We start from the raw sequence: 20,917 nt of genomic DNA on the forward strand, positions 1-20,917 counted from the left end.
GAGAAACGTAGTGAATTCATGAAGAGGTTTTGGGAGTATAAGATCATCAAACCAGATAGCGTAGTCGTGGTCTTCTTTCCCAAGACTGGTTTGACACATCTCTTTATACCAGTCTTCATCTCTGAATAACTACTCAGATATATCAACTAGGCGGTTCTAGGCGCTACAGTATGGAACTGCGCCACCGCTACGGTCGCAGGTTCGAATCCTGCCTCGGGCATGGACGTGTGTGATGTCCTTAGGTTAATTAGGTTTAAGTGGTTGTAAGTTCTAGGGGGACTGATGACCTCAGAAGTTAAGTCCCATAGTGCTCAGAGCCATTTGAACCATATCAACTAGAACATGATTACTGTAGTCAAGTCTTCGTTTCACTCTACAATTTACACCCCCCCCCCCCCCCCCCCCGACTTCCTTCCATTACCATACTGACGATTTGTTGGTACCACAGCATACATCCTATCAACCGATTCCTTCTTTGAGTATTTCAGTCGTTTATCTCTAGTTGTATTCAGTACCTTCTTGTGAGTTTTCCGATGTAACCAACTAATCTTCAGCATTCTCTTGTAGCCTCACATTTCAAAATCTTCCATTCTCTATGCCCAGTACCATGTGAACGGCATCGACTATCTGAGAAAGTAATTTGCTGCCTATCTCTACCCATAGGTTGGGACACACTTCTTACGAGACTATGCCGGTTATTTATTTTTGAAACTTCCTGGTTCTTCTCGGGGTGACATGTTTTATAGGAAACCGCGCGAGGCTTTTTTTTTCTTTTTTCTTTTTTTTTTCAGGAAAAAAAAATTGACGAGGGATGCTACCTGCTGGGGCTTTCATATGTTTTAGGCGCGGTTTCTCGTGTATTTAACATCTTATATATCAGTAAGTTGTCTAAATATTTTTAAATTTTTAAAGTATATTTTGGACTTTTGGTGCATTAGACTGTTTACGGACTTCTGAATATTTTATCCGTCATAATTAGATATATTTTAGTCTTACCTTACAGGACAACCAACAGCGTTTTTTCAAATTCTGATCACGGCTGTTTCCTGCATGGGATAAGCGCGGCGTCCTGCGTGCTTAATACCATATTTGCAAGCAAGTAGTTGTTTGTTTTTTCTTGCTGGTCCAATTTTGCTAAATCGGAGTCGTGCCATTTATATGAAAGGTTGTATTTTTCTCGTAGACCAATTGAAAGATGCCTTGTGTAAGACGAAACGCGTCAGTGAAGGAGAAATAAAATAAAAAAAATTCAAGCCCAACTCACGACCAGTCCTTCAATTCTGCCAGGACTTGGTCACCTACCTTTCAAATTTCACAGAAGCTCTTCTGCGAATTTTGCAAATTTAGCGCTCCTGGGAGAAAGAATATTACGGAGACATGGCTTAGCCACAGCCGGGGGAATGTTTCCAGAATGAGATTTTCACTCTGCATCGGAGTCTACGCTGATATGAAACTTCCCGGCAGATTAAAACTGTGTTCCGCACCGAGACTCGAACGCGGGACTTCTGCCTTTCGCGCTCGGTGGAGCACTTGCGCGCGAAAGGCAGAAGTCCCGAGTCCGAGTCTCGGTCCGGCACACACTTTCAACCTGCCAGGAAGCTTCATATCAGCATACACTCCACTGCAGAGTGAATATCTCATTCCAAAAAATCCAGTTTTACAACCAAGGCTGTTCGTTCTCTTAAATTTTCTTCTTGTCTAAACTGTTTATCGTCCACATTTCACTTTCATACACTCCAGAAAAATACGTTAGGAAAGGTTTCCTAACTCTGAAAGTTATATTCGATGTTAACAAAGTTCTCTATTTTCAGAAACGGTTTTATATCCTCTTTACCCTAGTCATCGTCACTTATTTTTCTGACCGTATACCAACGTAACAAAAGTCATCTTCTACCTGTAGCGTCTCATTTTTCGCTGTAATTCCCTCATCTTCGTTTGATTTAATTCGTTTCCTTTCCTTTACAAAGACTACTACAGAGTGTAAAGGTACTGTTTAAGTGCGGTGAACGAAGAAGAAACGGCAAGCAGGCTATCCATGGTCCTTCTCATCTTAATCCTCACCAAAAACATGAAAGTCGTTATTAGGCCATAAAGAAGCAACTGCTGGAAAACAGTGACGGCAATACGACCTGCCCCTGCCTTAGCGGCAGCACTGATGATAGGACTGTTGCGCAGGAAGACTAGATGGAAGGGGCTCGCCATTTTCTTGGACACGTCCGTATCTTCTCGGGGCGAGTTTTAAGTCTTGAAGATACGTGCCATACGCTAGTTGCTAATCATTCTTCCATGTGTGTGTGTGAGATATTGTCATCCACTCCATCCGTGATCTGCTCCACCACCGCGGCGGGTGCGTGGGACGTACTTTAGGCTCTGTTACAATAAGTATTATTATTCCTGAGGGTCTTTGTTTCTAACAACTATACCTGTTGTCAAACCCAGATGCAACGAAAATCAATTTGTTTATAAAATTATATTATGCAAACAGTGTCGTCAAGCCAAACCATAGTACCACAACACCAGCAACTGAAAAGTACTATTATCTTTGTTTTCCCATCTCCATATTTTTGTCGACAAGTCTCCTTTAGCGCTGTATAGTGTTTCACACTGCACCGAAATAAGATTACAAAACCTCCAAATGTAGTTTTAACAACTGTGAGTGCAAACAAAGTGCAGTCAATCATCGGTCACCGATAAATATGGCGGAAATCATTTTACCCACTATCGCTACTTGTCTTTTTTTTTTATCCTACAGAAATAATATAACATGACGAGGAAGATGCTGTTCGGTACCAAGAAAAGGAACGTTGGATGTTGTCTCGTTGACGTCAAGTTCAGTAAAGGCATATATCTAGCTCATTTTTAAGATGAGTTAATGGTGTGTGGATGTGGGTGCGGCAAGTTTTTGGAGCCGTTCTAGTATTCATCTTAAGCGATTTAGGGAACGCTCGGAAACCTTTCGCCAAAATGGACGTTAGAATTCCGTCCATTCCAAATGAGTTGTGCTGTAGCTACTTCTCAACTCTCGGTTCTCGAATCAAGGTATCATCACTTCCCATTTCGGCAGGCCGCGGTGGTCTCGCGGTTAAGGCGCAAAGTCTGGAACCGCGCGACTGCTACGGTCGCAGGTTCGAATCCTGCCTCGGGCATGGATGTGTGTGATGTCCTTAGGTTAGTTAGGTTTAAGTAGTTCTAAGTTCTAAGGGACTGATGACCACAGATGTTAAGTCCCATAGTGCTCAGAGCCATTTGAACCATTTTTTGAACTTCCCATTTCACTGTGAACAGTATGGGGAGAACGAATAAAAGTTCAAAGACTGTTTACCAAGGCAAGCAACAGAAAACCTGTAAAGAAAGTTGCTCATAAATTATACTAAAACTTTGGATATTGTTTTTCCGTTGATAGAGACTACCTTCTGATATGTCTCAAACCAGTGACACTGACGTGAAATCAGTGTGCAGTTTGGCCAGTAAATGTCCTGCGTTTGCAGCGGAGCGTGGATACGAAAAGTAGTACTTCCATTATGCGAGACGGAAATCTACTGCTTCAGTACTTGAGATGTTGACCACTTACTTAAGAGTCCATTTAATGTCTTATTAATATTTGGAGTTTCATTGTTTGCATCTTCTGTTAATAAGACAAATTTGATGATAACTGTAAACATTCATATTTTGTGAAACATATTAACGGTAGTTTAAAGTGAAGCTGGTAAGACTGGTTTCCGAGCATGGGATATAATGAGTACAGTCACGATACTCTGAACTCGAGACTCTGGATAAAGTTTCCTATTTTTGATAGTTTACATTGCAGCCTTATAAATTCACAAGCGTACTTAAAAGATATTAAATTGCGCTTAATTTTCTTGCCTCAAACTTCGGAGGAATGTCCAAACAACGAATGGTAATTACCAGACTCACACATCACATCGCTGCTGTTGCCTTATTTAGCAGACCCAGGTAAGTATAATATGCTGTTTTACCGCATGTTCCTGTAGCTGGGAAACATTTAGTCTCTAGCATAGGTTCTTACACCGCACCTGCACGTCTTAGATGTGCACTTGTAGTACGTCTCAGATGTGGAGGAACTTTCAAACACTGTATGTAGATGTATCTGTGCTCCTTCTGGGATTTTCGACTGCTCTCAATCTTTATCTAGCGATATTACCATAGAAATAATTTTATAGTATCGTACGTATTGCGCTACGTGGAACATGAACACTTGCTGTTATAACAATAATCATAAAACACGGCAATTTCTGACAGACCCTTAAAATTGGGAAGGCCAGCGTTCACATTTATGATTTCAACTCTCCTCTCGGCGATGTTTTGTTCTTCTGCTGAGAATGAGTTTTAAATTACATGGTCACTTACGGTGTAAGGAGAAGATACGGCACGCCTCAAATCGTCGTTCAGCAATAAGGCAACGGGAACCTTGCTACACTGTTGCTTGTTTGCAGCCTTTCAACGATACATCACCGTGGACAGAAGAGGCTCGACGGCTCCCGACACCAGTCGGACAGAGATCTAAAAACGTGCAAAGAAAACAATGCCGCCAAAGGATAAGTCTCACAGCAGAAAATATCGGTAAGTACTTTTGACATTCAAATACTATAAGTTCCGTTGATCAAGAATTTGTTGTTTTTTGCTGTAATATTTATTTTGCAGGGTTGTAGCTTCGGTTTGGGATGTAATAGCTGCAGATCTTGGATAAATGACAACCTAATATCGAACCGCCCAGTCACTGACGTCGTCTTCAAAGCGATTGGTATGTAATACGCTTTAATTAGTTGCAAACTGTTAGAATAGTTTTATCTCAAGTAACAGGTGCATGGGGGGAGGGAGGAGTGACTGTGTAATGCACTTTACAAAATTCGGCACTGGTTCACCAAACTGACAGTTTCAGGCTATAGTTCAAACGTGAAGTGGACCTCAAAAACAAAGATCCTTCTATGCATTTTGAGTAATTGTTTTTTGGGACTAGAGGTTTTGTGAGTACTGTGTTATACACATCGTGCCCCACTAAAGAGCAAGCTTAGGTGACCCAGACGAGTTTTCATTAATTAACAAGGTATAGGATTTTTAACGATTTATTCCTAGGAACTGTAGCAGAAGAAAATACGAGAAACTGTGACGGTGACCAAAATGGTGAAAAGTAGCTCATTAACGAATTCTGCATACGACTGAAAGTATAAACCAGTAACATCACAGTTTACTGATGCTTTAGGACGCTTTCATCTTTAGTGTAACACGTTTGCAGCTTTACTGACCAACAGTATAAACAATTTGTTTGCATAGAGTATAAAGCCACAGGCCGTTCTTCCATCAAATGCATTTGTAGGTAAGTCAGAGAAATGATTATAATAAATAATGTTAATTTAAAGATTTTATGGCCGAAGATACTATTGCTCGCCGGTCAGAGAACGAAGGGAATTAACTTCGTTTTGTCTTCAGTTGAACGGTGATCTCTTAACAGTTTTTTGGGGGACAAATGTTTCTTAATAAAGGAGTAGGATCTGGGTAAAGACTTTTTTCTGAGCCTAAACTACTGAAATTTATTTCCTTACCTTTGCCGCCAAAATTTGGACTGGCAGAGAGTATCAGTCGCGCTTTAGTACACAAATACGCCGCTAGGTGCCACTGACGACTCGAAACGCTCAACATTAGAGGAGCAGTTTACGTCTTAATTTAATGCTCTTACAAGTTGAACATTATGATAGTTTGCTGAGAAAAGTTGGAGAATAATTAGAAAACTACAGGTTTGTTATTTATTTAAATTCTACGCGACTAATTCTTAGTTTTTTCGATGTTGGCAGTGACGTAGTTCGCACAATGAGCAGTAGAGGGCTCCTGGTTTCGCTGGCTGTTTCCAACGAATAAGAAGCTCAGAGATTCAAGCACTTGTGTGTTGTGGAGCTGTTCGGGCAGGTCGCGAACGTTAGCTGTGCGCGTCCGCAGTAGAGCTGAAGTTGCAATAGCGAATTTCCGATTTACACAATACGCGATTCGTGCCGGCGGTAGAGCGACTGTCTTTTACGTGATCGTTTCCTTTGCCTTGTTAGGCTTAAGCTAAGACATCCATTACTTGGTAAGTGTTCTGAAATAGCTTGTAGAATAACTGATAACTACTTCCAGATATGTTTATCCTTTGTTGTGATATAGGAAAATGTATTCTACAAATTTAAAAGTTTTGCCGTCTTTGAAATTTGGATGGTATAGGTGTCAGGAAACGACTTTTCGAGTTTGAAGTAAATACTAGTCGGATTGCTACCAGGTAAACTATAAACAGTTATTAGAAATTTAGGCTCATGAAAGACAGCAACATTTTTAATTCCATCTGTGTGTCTAAAGTTTTGATAAAGTGCTTGACGTCAGCATAGATGTTTTTTTATGTAACATTTCGTATACTGAAAAGCATGCTAAGCATGTTGCACAATCTAATAGTTGAATTTTTGTTGGCTGGTGTAATGATAGTGCAGATAAGCAGTCATTTAGGTTTTGAGAGCATGCTTTCAGATTACAGTACGTATAGTTCAACTTTTACTTTCTGGTTTGTTATATATATTTGCATTAGATATATAACGTTGTGCTTTAAATTTTTTCTTTGCGTGCCGCTTTCAGCTGTTGTCATGGAGGCACGCTTTTTGCTCGGAGTCACAGCATACCATTTCTCAACCAATATTTTTTTTTCTTTGTTAATGCTAGCTTTTCTGTTCTATTGCGAGAATAGCGGAAATAACAATAAGAAGAGACTGACAGCGTGCGCTTGACGTGCTACAATGCACGCTAGCACAGAATATACGCCGCACGTTTTGAGCTGAGAATATCCTGAACGGAGAGATAAGCATTGATAATGGAGGTTACCAGCCTTACTGCAGAAGTGTTGTGACGGTAGTTTCCATGGCGACGGTGACCTGGGAAGGCTGCCGCTCGATCGCAGTGACCAAGGCTGGGATGGGCGGCAGGCTTCTCTGAGAGCGGTACAAATGCTTTTTCTTTGAGCATGCTGCCTGGCCTTATTACGTTTTTGTCTGTGTTGTCTGGTTTCTCATATGCATTCCTTACTCTCAATAAACAAAAAAGCATCCTTGTACTTCCTTATCCCTTGTCAGCCTGTGAATCCAATACGATTTCAGGAGTTTAGAGGTCAAACTGTGATCTAAATTTTGGCCCCTGTGTCAGATAATACTGCATTTAGCCATAAGTATCAAGGGCTTGTTCCGGTGTCTTACCTTCTCAGAATATGCCTCAGAATTCCGGTCTCATTCATTCTCAGAGCATGTTCTTTCCATTTTATCTTCTTCTAAAACTGAGTGCCAAACAGGTAATGGAACCTGCCTTTTGCAAGGCAACTCGTTACCTGTTACACTACCCGAACATTCACGCAGTGCTAACCACGGCAATAAGAAGCCTGTGGTCACCTGCAGAAGCTTTCAGTCGGTGAGGTGGACATGTTTCGAGAGCGTAGTAGATATCACACTGCCTGGGAAATGCAGCTCCAGATTTGAGTATCAAGAATGGCGCATAGTTTGAACTTGTCGCTTACAATCTGGATAGACGCCCAAAAATAGCATAAAAATGGAAACTTTTCTGTAACTTCCTTCCTCTCCCGATACAGTTACTCTTGATTTTATCTACTCTACTGTGAAGAACTTTTCAAATGTTTGTATTTACATGGTCTTTTATACGTGGGGCCCAGCTCTTGTGAACCACATAATAATGTAGGGACTGTCATCATCTGTTAGAATTTAATTTGGGTCTTTTGCTCGCTCTCTCCTTGTAACAGGTTCTGCACCACTTTGTCAGGTAGGCATTAGTATTACTAAATACCTCTGGCGTCAGCATAAGTTACACACATTTCAGATACTGAAAATACGACAAGTAATAAAACAAATCCCAGTAAAATCACCAAATCGTGGCCGTTCATTTGTCACTTTTGAATATTTTTCCCATCTGTGCGAATTTTAATCGGAATTGCGGAGAGACGGGAAGATCAGTGCGAATTGTGACAGGTTGATGATGTACGCACGAAAGCATCAAGGTTGTGATTCACACATTGTAGTGGAAGTTCAGACAACCATCTGCACGACGTAGTCTGAAAGGCTGCTCTTCAAGTGTCGACAGCTTTCGTTATAGGCACATTCTTACGATCATGGTACACACCTCGAAACACTTGTTCTGTAAGCATCAAAATTATAAACTGCTAAAGAGAAACAATAACTGGTGTTTCATTCAACTATGCAGCCTTCGAAAACGAAAAAGAAGCAAATAGTGATGGTATCTCATATGTATGGGATATTTTCTTTCTTAGCTAATGAGGCTTGCTCTATGACAGCCAGATCACTAGGCAACTACCTTATTGACAAAAATATGCCAACAGAATGTGAATGGGAGGGGATGTGCAATTAATTCTGCGTGGTATTCGAAGAACATCGTTACCATTGACGGTCACACAAAGATTTCTTCGGTTCAAGACTTAAATTTACAATTTCAAATGGCCTATAATAGGGGCAGAAAATTTTGTATGTTATGAATATGAGAGTTATAGATCCGTAAGTCTGATGTTGTAATAGACTTTTAATATTTCCACGTTACCTATACTAATCGTTTCGCACATACTGACATAAACGTTATTTGTAAATTAATAATGCGATTTATCGTCTTCATTGTTTCCTCTCGCCTCTTGATTATCGCTTCTATGTTAATCTTCTTTCAGCGATAGTATTCTGCTACAAAACTGTTTTTGCTAATAACTGCTGTAAATTTCTCTTCATAAATTTCGAAAGATCCCTAATCTTGACAGCTTAAACTGAATTTTTATGGTGTATCAGTCCAGTATGACGGAAACATACACCAGAAAAAGCATTGCCGAGGTAACGAAAATATATGATGCCAACTAGAAGCAGGAACTGACTGAAGTACTTAAAAGTAATGACAGTGAGAAACATACATCCTGATTACAAGAGTAATGTAACTCTTTTGTTAAGTTTCATGTGTTGTGCAACCCAGTGATCTTATAAAAGTCCGATGAAAATTCTTACCGGAATTTAAATGACCCACCGCGACGTAGACTATTTTATTTTATGTATGTCGGATTCGTACGTTTCATCTGTCTTGAGCATGGTGGAGACTGCAAAAAATAGATTTTTTTTTCTAGGCTTGCAGCTTTCCGAACGTAACGGTCTTTACTTTTCTGTTGAGACCAGCGCGAGAAACCATTTGTAGAAAACTCTTCCACTATCACCACTTTTTTTTCATTCCATCCTCTAATACTGATAGTCAAAATGTTAGATCTCATTCAGGTTGCATTTACGTAGCTAAGGACATTTAAGTATTAGTCACAGAAGCAGCCGGAACAAGACTTTAGGTAAAGCCGTGGCTGTTTCCTTCTGCCATAATGACAAGCTGAAGTAGCATTTCTAGAATTAAAAGGATGTCAAAGTCCAAAACAGAGTGCAACGTAAATGGGGTCGAATCGCCTCTTTTAGTTTCCTTATGTGCCACTCTTCAGGACTATGCCCTGCACTTTTTATTAGTCCTTACATTCTGACGTAGTATGACTAGCACAGTTCGCCAGTCATCACACCATTTGCGACTTTATCATTAACGCTGCAGAAATGCGCTTTTTATGATGATGAACTGTGCGAGAAAGGAATGGGACGGGGTGCGGCTACACGCCCGTCGACACTGATGGCAGTTAGAGGTGAAATTCCTTAAAAGACTAAATAATTTAGTATAACTGTTTAGTAACGTCAGCGTTTTTAAAACGGTTGTAATGTTTACGTAGCATCCTGAATGTTTAAAAAAGCGATATTTCAGACCCTCTAAGATCTGTTGATGAAATAAATATTAACTACCGGTTTCGAACATAAAGTTAGCAACAGCCTACATGGCAACGTTCTTATTGTGGTGTCAAATAAAATAAAAGCAAACTTCAGTCACTTCCGTCAGTAGTAAAACGTTGCTGTTAACTATAATGCATTTTACCATTCAAGGCAGTTAACTCAGGAGGGCTTTTAATTTGTATGACCCAACAGTGAGAACATTACAACGTAGACTGCTGTAAATTATTTTGTTCCACCCGAAGGTAATCAGATGATAGAAACAAGCAACTAATAAAGTTTTATTTAATGATCAGCACTTGTCGGTTATAAACGACTTTTTGTAATACCTAAGAGTTCTAGGACAGCACCTGCTCAAAATACCTCTTCCATTGGCCCAGAAGACAGCAGATAGTCGGCGGATTGTCCTACAAGGTAAATTGGAAACGTCCGTTTGCTGTTAAACAGGCAGTACACCTCTAGTATACCGATTATTAACACAAAAATAGTGCATAATTTATAAAATCGTGGTGGTTAAGTGGATGGCAAAGCGCAACTACTTGCGTCGTTTTCTTGTACGTTCCCGAGTGAATGTGTATACGATGGGATTGAGCAATAGCCGATACCTGGTGCCACATTACGCTGCTCGGAAGTATTGCACCTACCGCTTAAAAGTTTGCTTCAGCCTTTATTTGCTTTTTGCTTTCATTTGTAATAATTAACTGTAGTATTTACGGCATTTGACACGATATTGCTGTGGTGTCAAGTGGGTTAACTGTGCTTTCATAGTGGACACTGAATCGGTGAAAACGTCTGAGTAGTTGTTACATTGCGGCAATATCGACTAGCTGCGAAATGCATGTGAACGAAAGCTCCTATCACTAAAGCCAATTGTTTGACTCTATTAGCACGATACCGCTTATTGTTTTCGGCACAAAAAACATAAGACGTTGTCTGGGAGTCGTAGTCTAACAATAACTAATTTTATGACCCCCCATATCTATCTCTCTCTCTCGCTCTCGCTCTCACACACACACACACACACACACACACACACACACACACTTGTTAATGTTTGCCTTCAGGTATTTTGAGCACAGACAGATTTAGGTTCCGCAGTAGCTCACTTTTCTTAAAAAGTACGAAGGAATTGATTGTAGAGCTGTAGATGGAACGATCAGTAACATTTTATGGACACAAAGGAAAATCTGTAAGGAGCTGAGGTACGGAAACTGAATCTTAGACTACCGATCCGCAGTGAATGTTACGGCGGCGCCGGCCGCGGTGGTCTTGCGATTCTAGGCGCTTCAGTCCGGAACCGCGCGACTGCTACGGTCGCAGGTTCGAATCCTGCCTCGGGCATGGATGTGTGTGATGTCCTTAGGTTAGTTAGGTTTAAGTAGTTCTAAGTTCTAGGGGACTGATGACATTAGATGTTAAGTCCCATAGTGCTCAGAGCCATTTTTTTGTTACGGCGGCACCTCTTTTTCTGTTGATATTTTTTTTACCGCGAATTGTGTTTACAAAACAAAATGACGTATCGTACCACAATTTGAAGGTACTAGATAACATCGTCTGAATGTGAAGGTGACACTAAAACTCTCAACGTATATTAACATTTGCTTGGCGGTGTAAGACGTGAGTGGCCTGTAGGCAGCATATCGAGGTGCAAGACCCGGAAACGGTCACGCGGCTTGCAAATCGTTAACACAGGTCACACGTGTCGATGCGCCCACGTACATTGTCCTGCGCTGTCGGCGCTCTCCAATACTCCAGCGCTTAGCGACACTCGAAACCTTCCACCAATCTGTGATGTCTGATTTAGTGAACAATTAGGGATTACAGTTATGAACAACATAAATTGCAACTATCAAATAGAAAATTCTGTGGGGAACACGAATTAAAGATTGCGATTTATTCGCAGAACATTCAGAAATTGCGACAAACCTGGCAGTCAGACTGGCTACTTCACGTTTGACTTTCTATTCTGGACTATTGCTGCGTAGTATGGGACGCTTAACAGAACGTTTGAAGAAGGGCAACTCGTTTTATACTTCCACGAAGTAGGGGAGAGAGTGTCAACGAATACGGTACGCGACCTGGTACGCTAATCGTTTAGTAGCTATGGTATTTTGCCTTACGGCAGGTCTTGTCATGGGTTAAGCCTCTTCCATTTTTGTCTGTCCGTAGCCAGTTTTTTCATTTCTGAATATTTGCCTCCTTTGATATTGTCCAGCATTTGATATTTTCTTTTTCCTCTTCCCCTTTTTCCCTCCACCATTCCTTCAATTCCTTCCTTCAATAAACAGTCCCTCCTCAAACAATGTCCAATCCAGTTCCATTTTCTCTTTCTGATGACCTTCAGCATGTTTTTTTTCTTCTCCAACTCTTATTAATACTTCTTCATTCCTTACTCGGTCTTCCTATTTCACTTTTCCATTCTTCTCCATACCCACATCTCTAGTGCCTCCAATCTTCTTTCATCTTCCTTCCTCAATGTCCAGGTCTCCGCACCATATAGTGCAACGCTCCAGATGTAACATTTGGCAAGTTTTTTCCTCAGATCTTTGTTTAGTGGTCCACAAAGTAATTTCTGTTTCGTCTTGAATCCTTCTTTTCCATTGCAATTCATTTCCTAATTTATGTTCAGCAATACATATCATCCATTATTACACTTACCAAGTCATTGAAGTTATTCACTTGCTCTATTTCCTCTCCCCTTATTTTCATACGCCATTTTTCCTCCTTTCCACCGATTACCATGCTTTCCGTTTTCTTCTTGTTAATCTTCATTCCATATTCTTCTAATTTTGTGTTTAGATCATCTAACATTTGTTCCATCTCTGTTGCACTCTCTGCAATCACCACCATGTCGTCTGCAAATCGTATACACTCCACTCTCCGACCCCCTATACAAACTCCTCTCCTTCCCTCAAAACTTTCACTAATAATTTCCTCGTTTAAATAACGGTGTTTTTCTAAAGCTAAAATATTTTGTTGACTTCCAAATGCTTCAAATGGCTCTGAGCACTATGGGACTTAACTTCTGAGGTCATCAGTCCCCTAGAACTTAGAACTACTTAAACCTAACTAACCTAAGGACATCACACACACCCATGCCCGAGGCAGGATTCGAACCTGCGACCGTAGCGGTCGCGCGGTTCCAAACTGTAGCGCCTAGAACCGCTCGGCCACCTCGGCCGGCTGTTGACTTCCCACCTATTTATGATGGAATGACTCTGGACACGAAATTAATCAGAACTTGCTCGGAAATATTTAGATGCTCATTTTCCCCATGTGCTACACGAGAGTGAAACGATATAGAAATAGACTGAAAGTGATTCTACGAACCCTCTGCCAAACACCTGATTGTGAACTGTGGTGTTATCATGTAGATGTAGATAGTGTTCTACTAATTTTTGACACGATTCAGGACGTTACAGACAGAACTCAAGAAGTTGTTAAAGGGGCGAAATCAACAGACGTAAAGGTAATTTACGGAGTACCCCACAATGTGTTACAGGATCGTTACTTTTTACAATACAAACTAATGATCTAGTGAAGAACGGCGTAGGCTCAATGAGGCAGTTCGTAGACGATGCTGTTATCGATACGAAGGTTGCAACGCCAGAAATCTGTAGCGAAATCTAGGAAGACCTGCAGAGTATTGAAAATTAATGCAGGACCTGCCTTCAAATAAATAAATGTAACTTATTGTGCATAAATAGGTCAAGGTATTAATTTCTGTTGGATTACGCTCTTAGCAGTATATCACTGGAAGCAGTGACAATCATAAAATACCTAGAGGTGACCGTCTGAAGCGTCCTAAAGTAAACCAAACAAACACCGACCGAACAAGCCTTGAAGGCCCAACGGTACCAATCGGCCGTCGTGTCATCCTCAGCCCTTAGGCGTCCCCGGATGCGGATACGGAGTGGCATGTTGGCAGCACACCGCTCTCCCAGCCGTTGTCAGTTTTCGTGACCGGAGCCGCTACTTCTCGATCAAGTAGCTCCTCAATTGGCCACACAAGGGCTGATTGTACCGCGCTTGCCAACAGCACTCTGCAGACCCAGACAATGACCCATCCAAGTGCTAGCGAAGCCCGACAACGCTGAACTTCGGTGATACGACGGGATCCGGTGTTACCACTGAGGCAAAGCCGTTTGGCTCCTAAAGTAAAACGGCCACATAAAAGTAGTTAGAGGAAAAGCAGATGCCAAGCTGAGAATCATTGGAGTAATCTTAAGGAAACCTAGTTTATGCACGAAAGAATTAGCTTACGAAACGCGTGTTCAGCCGATTTTTGAGTGCTGCGTGTCAGTCTGGGATAAGTAGAAGAGATAGAGAACATCCAACTAAGACTGGTACGTTTAGTCATTGTGCCGTTTAGTCGGTTCGAGAACATTACAGAGATGTTCAACAAATCCCAATGGCAGACTCTACAAGAAAGGGGATGTGCGTCATGAAGAGCTTACTGTTGACATTCCAAAAACTTACGTTACAAGGAAAGTCTCGCGAAGCGACCACGACGAGAATATAAAGTAAATTAGAGCTCGCTCTGATGTTAACGGCCGCTCGCAGATGGAACAGAGAAGGGGAAAAATGACGCTTGTGCCAGAATTGTCCTTCGCCACTTGCGAGATAGTCCATGTAGAGCTTATGCCGCTTTCGGATCAATGTTAGTTGCTGCAGACGGCACCAACCTTACCTCATCATGAACTGCATCCTCCGCAGCCTCACTCTTCTCCTTTTTTTCATTTTTTTAGTGTGTGCGGGTCAAAACAGTGAATAATAAAGCATAACATGGGAAGCTTAAAAAGAAGTGGAGAACGTTGAAAATAAACTCCATACAACTGTCTGTGTTAAAGTGAATTTGAAAAATTGCGCATCATTAAGCACGTAGCCCACGTGATGAATTTGATACAGTATCACCAACAGCAGTTCTTAAGTTCCACGGGATTTCCAGGCTCCCCGATAGTGATGCAGTGTTTTATGTAAATACGAATGTAATGTTTAATTATGTACTGAAACCAGTTAACACACTGAAAAGGTTCTTCGCTATATGGATACCAATTTTTCTTGTACTTAATGGAAATTCAGTAACGTCAAGCTTCACTGTTATCTCAAAGTGATGATCAAAAGCATGCGGGCCGCTGTAATTAGCGTTCCACAAATAAAGAATAAAGAAATATTTTATGGAGGTGGTGTGTACAGCTTTAATGGATGTTAAGAACCGCATTGCTCAATACACAGCTATAATGGTATATTTTATTATCTATTTCGCTGTAGGATCAGGCAGAATTGGGCATAATATTACAATATACAGCTAACATCAATGATGGGACAATGTACATCTTGTAACTGTTATTCCAATTAGGCAAATGCATAGCAGAGATGGTTTTTGACCCGATGATGGTCTAATACTAGACCGAAATCGACCATCTCTAATAAAATACACCGTTACAAGTGTGTACTGCATAATGCAGTTCTTAACAAGGGGTAAAGAGTTAATGGACCCAAATGAGGAATTTTGTGTTCTAAATACTGCAGTAGGTAGATGCGTACCAAAAATAAGTTTCACTGCTCCATGAACCATGAGAAATTAAGGCTTTTTAGTAGCATAAATATGTTCAAGCAGTGTGAGCAGAGAAACAAAACTAGCAAGTCTTTGTCGGTATCACTATTCACACGAAGAAAACGTCAATATATAAGAGTGAAAATCCAGCCACGACTCGGCTTTTCAGCGATAGCCTGTCAGGAAGATACACAATTTTTTCGAAATATTCCGCTTTTACGCCAGTGCAGCTTTTCGAACATTATTCTAGAGAACACTTTCCACGATCGCAGTGCGATTCTAGAGCTCTGCATAACACCCATCCACAGCTACGGCCAAACGGCTGTCGATGTGGAAATTCGAGGATTTCAGAAGCTCCCAGATCTCATGAGCAGGTAGGCTGTTCCAGCAAAACGACGTCAAATCCTCGAAACAATTTTGTGGAGAGGTGTATTGTCACGATAAAAGACCGCATCGTGCACATTCTTGGGTAGCTCTTCACGTGGAGATTCTTGAAGCGAATGCAGCGAGGTGAAGCAGTGGGGGAGACTCCTGGACACACCCACATTAAAGAGTTCAGCGATTCAAATCTGCTTCCGGCCATCCGTTTTTTCCTCTGTCGCTTCAGGCAAATGCCAGTTTCCTTCCCCGTACTTAGCTAGTCCTAGCTTGTGCGTCATCTATAACGCTGACGAGACACTAAACCCTAATCTTCCTTCTTTAGTATAAGAACGGCCACATTGGATTTTGCTGCCCATTTTTAACTATTTAAAATGAAGGAGCAAACTCTTCAATAAAACTTCATGCACATATAATTTCTGATGCGACAAAACTTCCAAAACAGTTTCATAAATGAACGATATTCCGGTTTACTTAAATGAACAAAATTCAGAGCATGCGAGTAATTTATTGCGCAGATAAATCGTAAGTTTGAGTTTTGCCTCTGTACCAACGAGGCAGTGTTTCATTGTATCAGTGCCATATCTGTAGCAAGACGTGTAATTTTTCAGCGTCGTTATATGTATAAAAACGCGTTAGTTCTTGTTGTTGCAGCTCCTCTCTCTCAGTAAACATCGTAATCGTGTGATCTTAGCAGCTTGGCCTTCAGGTAAAGTTCTAGAGAAAATGCGCAGAAGAATGAAAATGCTGTTAGGCTTTTTGGCGTACGAGGTTACAGAGGTGCCGCCTCATATTAAGACCCGAAGGTTCCTTAGCCTGCAATCTTCGCAGGGGAAACGAGATGCGTCGCTACTAATTTGGACAGCGCGCTGCAGCGAACCCAGAGAGAGGGTTCGGCTTGTGCGAGTGTAGCAGAGGCAAACTGTATGGGTGATGACTAAACTTTCTGATCCTTGCAGACAGAAAGATGAACACTGAGAGAAATTTGTGGAAATATAGTGAGTTTTGAGATAGAAGAGAAGCATTGTTTCACCGCGTTTTTCAAGTCTACTAAAATCCCGATATAGTTGCACTGGGTTTTTGTTCTTAAACTTACCTTGCCGTCTGATGAAACTGAAGGCAGCTTTAGTGATCTGATATTTATAAATATTTAATTTCGTATCACTTGTACATCTTTTGTGGCTTATGTAGCCTCAGTGGCTGGATACTTCTCGTCCCGTAATTGTTTTTGCACTCGATAGGCAGGAAATCGTGTCACCTGTGATTTGAAAACAATTTGGTTGTTTAGTGGCTGTTGTTTCATCTGAAATCGTTCCACTATACGACTTATTGTTTCTGTAGGAAACCGCTTCATCTCTCTAAACTCACGATTATTTCCCAGGTAGTAATCATTCGTCTGTTAATCGTACTAAATATATTGACCCGACGACTAATGCTTGTCATCCAGAAACGCATTTATGCTGAAATATATGCTAAGATAAATTTTCTGTTTCCTTAAGGGTTACTACTTGTCATATGACAATTCTTGGCCGAAAACTAAAATTGGTCAGGGTAAACCATGCTTAGACCAAAACATTTTTCAAGATTTTCGCTGAAATTAAGGAAGAGTTTAAATAAGTGCTGATACAGACAGTTAAGAGTAGTATTGGAGTGATAGTGACAAGTTAGCCAATTTTTTTTTCTGCGCTCTGACGGAGCACAGCTAGGACTATTAGGGACGTGGGAGCAAGTCATTGCCTCGACGGATGAGATTTACTTATTTAGTAATAGTTACAGTGTAGTTATTTCCGTGTAGATGTCGTCAACCAAAATGTTTGAAAACTGCGGTGCTTTACTAGGCGTGGTCATTTTGGGGGTGTTCTGCCATTTCCTTCCTCTGACCTTTCTGTCTACATCCATATTCTGCAAGCTAGCTTACGGCGTATGACGGAGGGAACTTCATATACCACTGTCGTTTCTCTTTTTACTGTTCTAGTCACAATTAGTACACTGGAAGAAAGATCTTTGGTAGGCCTCCGTGTGACTCGAATTTCTGATTTTATCATCATGGTTTTTTCGCGAGATATATAAAGCAATGTTTTTGTTGACCCTTGTAGGAATGTACGCTCTCTGAATTTTAACAGAAAGCCACACCGTGATGCTCAATGCCTCTCTTGTAACTTCTGCCACTGGAGTTGGATAAGCGTCTCAGTGACGCTATCGCGTTTACGCAACGAACCTCTAAAGAAACGCGCTTCTCTTCTTTGTGTCTTGGATGACGACTGCCTCAGACTAACGGGTAACGCTCATGTGACGGCCGAACGGGTATTTTGTAAGCTTCCTCCTTTGTGGGGTACACTTTCTAAGGATACCTCCAGTCTGTCTGATATTTGCCTTCCTGAAATTAGTTTTATGCTGGTTTCACTTGAAATCGCTCCCGAGTATTTAATGAAAATGACTGCTCCCAGTATTTGTTCTCCAATCGTGTAATCATACAACAACGGATATTTCTGCCCATTTTTTTCCCCACATCTATTCATTTTGAAAGGCAGCTGCCAATCCCTGCACGAAGCGTCGCCCCTCTGCAGCTCTTTTTGCGTGCCGCTTCAATTCTATGGCATTGTTACGCCTGTATATGCAACAGCATCAACGACGAACAGCCTCATGGCGCCTCCGAGATTACCCGCTAGTAGATCATTTATCTTCGAGCTGACGTACTCAACCTGGTATAGGAAACTTAAAATTTAACATAGACTTGAAACTACGGAACATCTTTATACTTTTCGCGTTAACACATTACAGAGACAGGTGGAAGAAGTGATCAATGACAGAAAAACTCGTAGGTCCGATCGGGGATTGAACTCCGCACTCTTGATTCGTAGTGTGGCAGTCACTGAGTCACCGAGCCACATTTCACAAATGTCCTGTAGTTGTTTGTGGTAAGAAGAGAGGGAAAACATCTGTCATCTACCATCTACCATCTGTCATCTACCACAGAATTCAAGTTCAGAGAGACTTTATGAATAGGGTAAAGATTCAGACACTAGAGATAATGCCAACGATGTAAAGCTGCTTGGAAGACCAATTTGTATCCGAAGTGGGACAGTGAAACTGCAGTCAACGAGAGAATACATGCTTCCCGCGTCATCACTCTTGATAGAAATTGTCCCGTTATTCAATACTAATCACAAATGATCACAAATCTGCGTAGAATATAATTCGTGATGATCTCGGCTATAGAACAGGCAGTAACCGATGGACACACGGCGGCTGTCGGACGATCACAAGCGTGCGCAGAACACTTATTAGGCGCACTTAGACCGTAATGCACGTCGAACTGTGACGTGAGAAGAGTCCATGGTGCAACATTATGAAGCACAGACAGTAAAGGTTAAGCGCACAGCATTTCCGGACAAGAAAAAAAAAATCAAGACATGTTCTTCCTATGGAAAATTTTACAGAGGTTGGGTTGGGATGGGTTGTTTGGGGAAGGAGACCAGACAGCGAGGTCATCGGTCTCATCGGATTAGGGAAGGACGGGGAAGGAAGTCGGCCGTGCTCTTTACAGATGTCTTTTGAGGTGTCCAGACCCTTAGTTTTGACCTTACAGAACGCCACGAGGCCAAAAAACAAAAAAAGAAGAATAAACACTTGCAACAGATAATTGCGCTCCCCTCCACGCGCAAACGCGGTCGCTCGTGCACACGCACAAATTTTATTATACCGCTAAAAGACACTCCTGGAATAAAAATATGAAAGATCCTCGAAAACAGACCAAGCCAAAAAACAAGTCGCACTTGAAATGCCAGCAAAGAGATTAGAGGGGACAAAATATCAAATAATTAAGAGAGCTGAGACAGATATTTTTGTCATTAGTCTCCCGACTGATTTGATGCAGCCTGCCATGAACTCATTTCCTGTGCCAACCTCTTCAGCTCAGAGTAGCACTTACATTCTACGTCCTGAATTATTTGCTGGTTGTATTCCAGTGTTCGTTTTCCTCTGCAGTTTTTACACTCTACAACTACCTCTAGGACCACCTTATTAGTGCTTTCCTTGTGTCCCTTTCTTCCATGGAGAACGGCCTCGTTTCTTATTTTAACAGTCCATTTCATTTTCAGCACCTGTCTGTAGCAGTACATCCGATTTTCCCACAGTCCACGATTCACTACCATATAATGTTGTGCTCCAAACGTTCATTCTCAGAATTTTCTTCTTCAAATTAAAGTCTATGTTTGATACTTTTCAAGTTCTTTCGGCCCAAGATGCTCACTTGGTTGTGCTTGTCTGCTTTTTATGTCCTTCTCGCTTCGTCCGTCAAGAGTTATTTTGCTTCCGAGGTAGCAGAATACGTTCATCTACTTCGTAGTCATCAATTTTGATGTTAAGCTTACCGCTATTCTCATTTCTACTGCATCTCGTTACTTTCTTCAGTCATAGATTTACTATCAGTTCGAATTCTGTACTCATTATACAGTTCATTCTATTCAACTGGTCCTGCAATTCTTCAGCTTTCACTGAGGATGACAGCGTCATCTGCGAATATTGTCACAGATATCCTTTCACACAGAATTGTGATCCCACCAATGAAACTTACTTTATTTGTGTCGTTGCTACTTCTATGTATAGACCGAACATTACCGCGGAAGACTGCATCGCTGATGTACACCCTTTTCAATCCGAACACTTCATTCTTGGTCTTCCAGTCTTGTTCCCTCTTGATTTATATATTGTACACTACCTGTCTTTCGCTGTTGCTCATTCTTATTTTTCTCGGGGTCTCAATCATCTTGCGTGATTTTATGTTGAAGCTGTCTTTAGTGCCATGACTTTTCATAAAGCCAAAGTGTTCGTCAAATAACAGGTCCTCCATTTTCCTTTCCATTCTTCTGTACATTATTCTTGTTAGCAGCAGCTGAGCGTTAAGTTAATTGTGCGATAGTTCTCGCACTTACCTGCGCTTGCTATCTTCGGAATTGCGTGGATGCTATTTTTTTTCTAAAAGTCCGATGGCACGTCACCACCCTCATAGTTCCTACACACCAGCTTGAAAAGCCGTTTTGTTGCCATTTCCCAAAGTGATTTTAGAAATTCTGACGGAGTGTTGTTTATCCCTTCCGCCTAATTTGATCTCAAGTTCTCCAAAGCTTTTTAAATTCTGACTGTA

At 41.2% G+C, this 20,917-nt stretch overlaps 1 protein-coding gene across 7 annotated transcripts in view; it reads left to right on the forward strand.

The window, feature by feature from the left end:
* The window catches only part of LOC124612891 (protein NDRG3), a 523,697-nt gene that overhangs the window by 121,416 nt on the left and 381,364 nt on the right, over positions 1-20,917 (forward strand). For 5 of the 7 annotated variants that reach the window (XM_047141345.1, XM_047141346.1, XM_047141349.1 and 2 more), the window contains exon 1: positions 5,871-6,082. The exons of 1 other annotated variant lie outside the window; for it this stretch is intronic. The gene's annotated coding sequence lies outside the window, so the exon portion shown is untranslated. Of the gene's footprint in view, positions 1-5,870; positions 6,083-6,250; positions 6,269-20,917 lie in introns of those variants that run through there. One more of the 7 variants, XM_047141350.1, reaches the window with a different exon arrangement.

The sequence above is a fragment of the Schistocerca americana genome, chromosome 4 (genome assembly GCF_021461395.2).
Source record: "Schistocerca americana isolate TAMUIC-IGC-003095 chromosome 4, iqSchAmer2.1, whole genome shotgun sequence".
Classification (NCBI taxonomy): domain Eukaryota; kingdom Metazoa; phylum Arthropoda; class Insecta; order Orthoptera; family Acrididae; genus Schistocerca; species Schistocerca americana.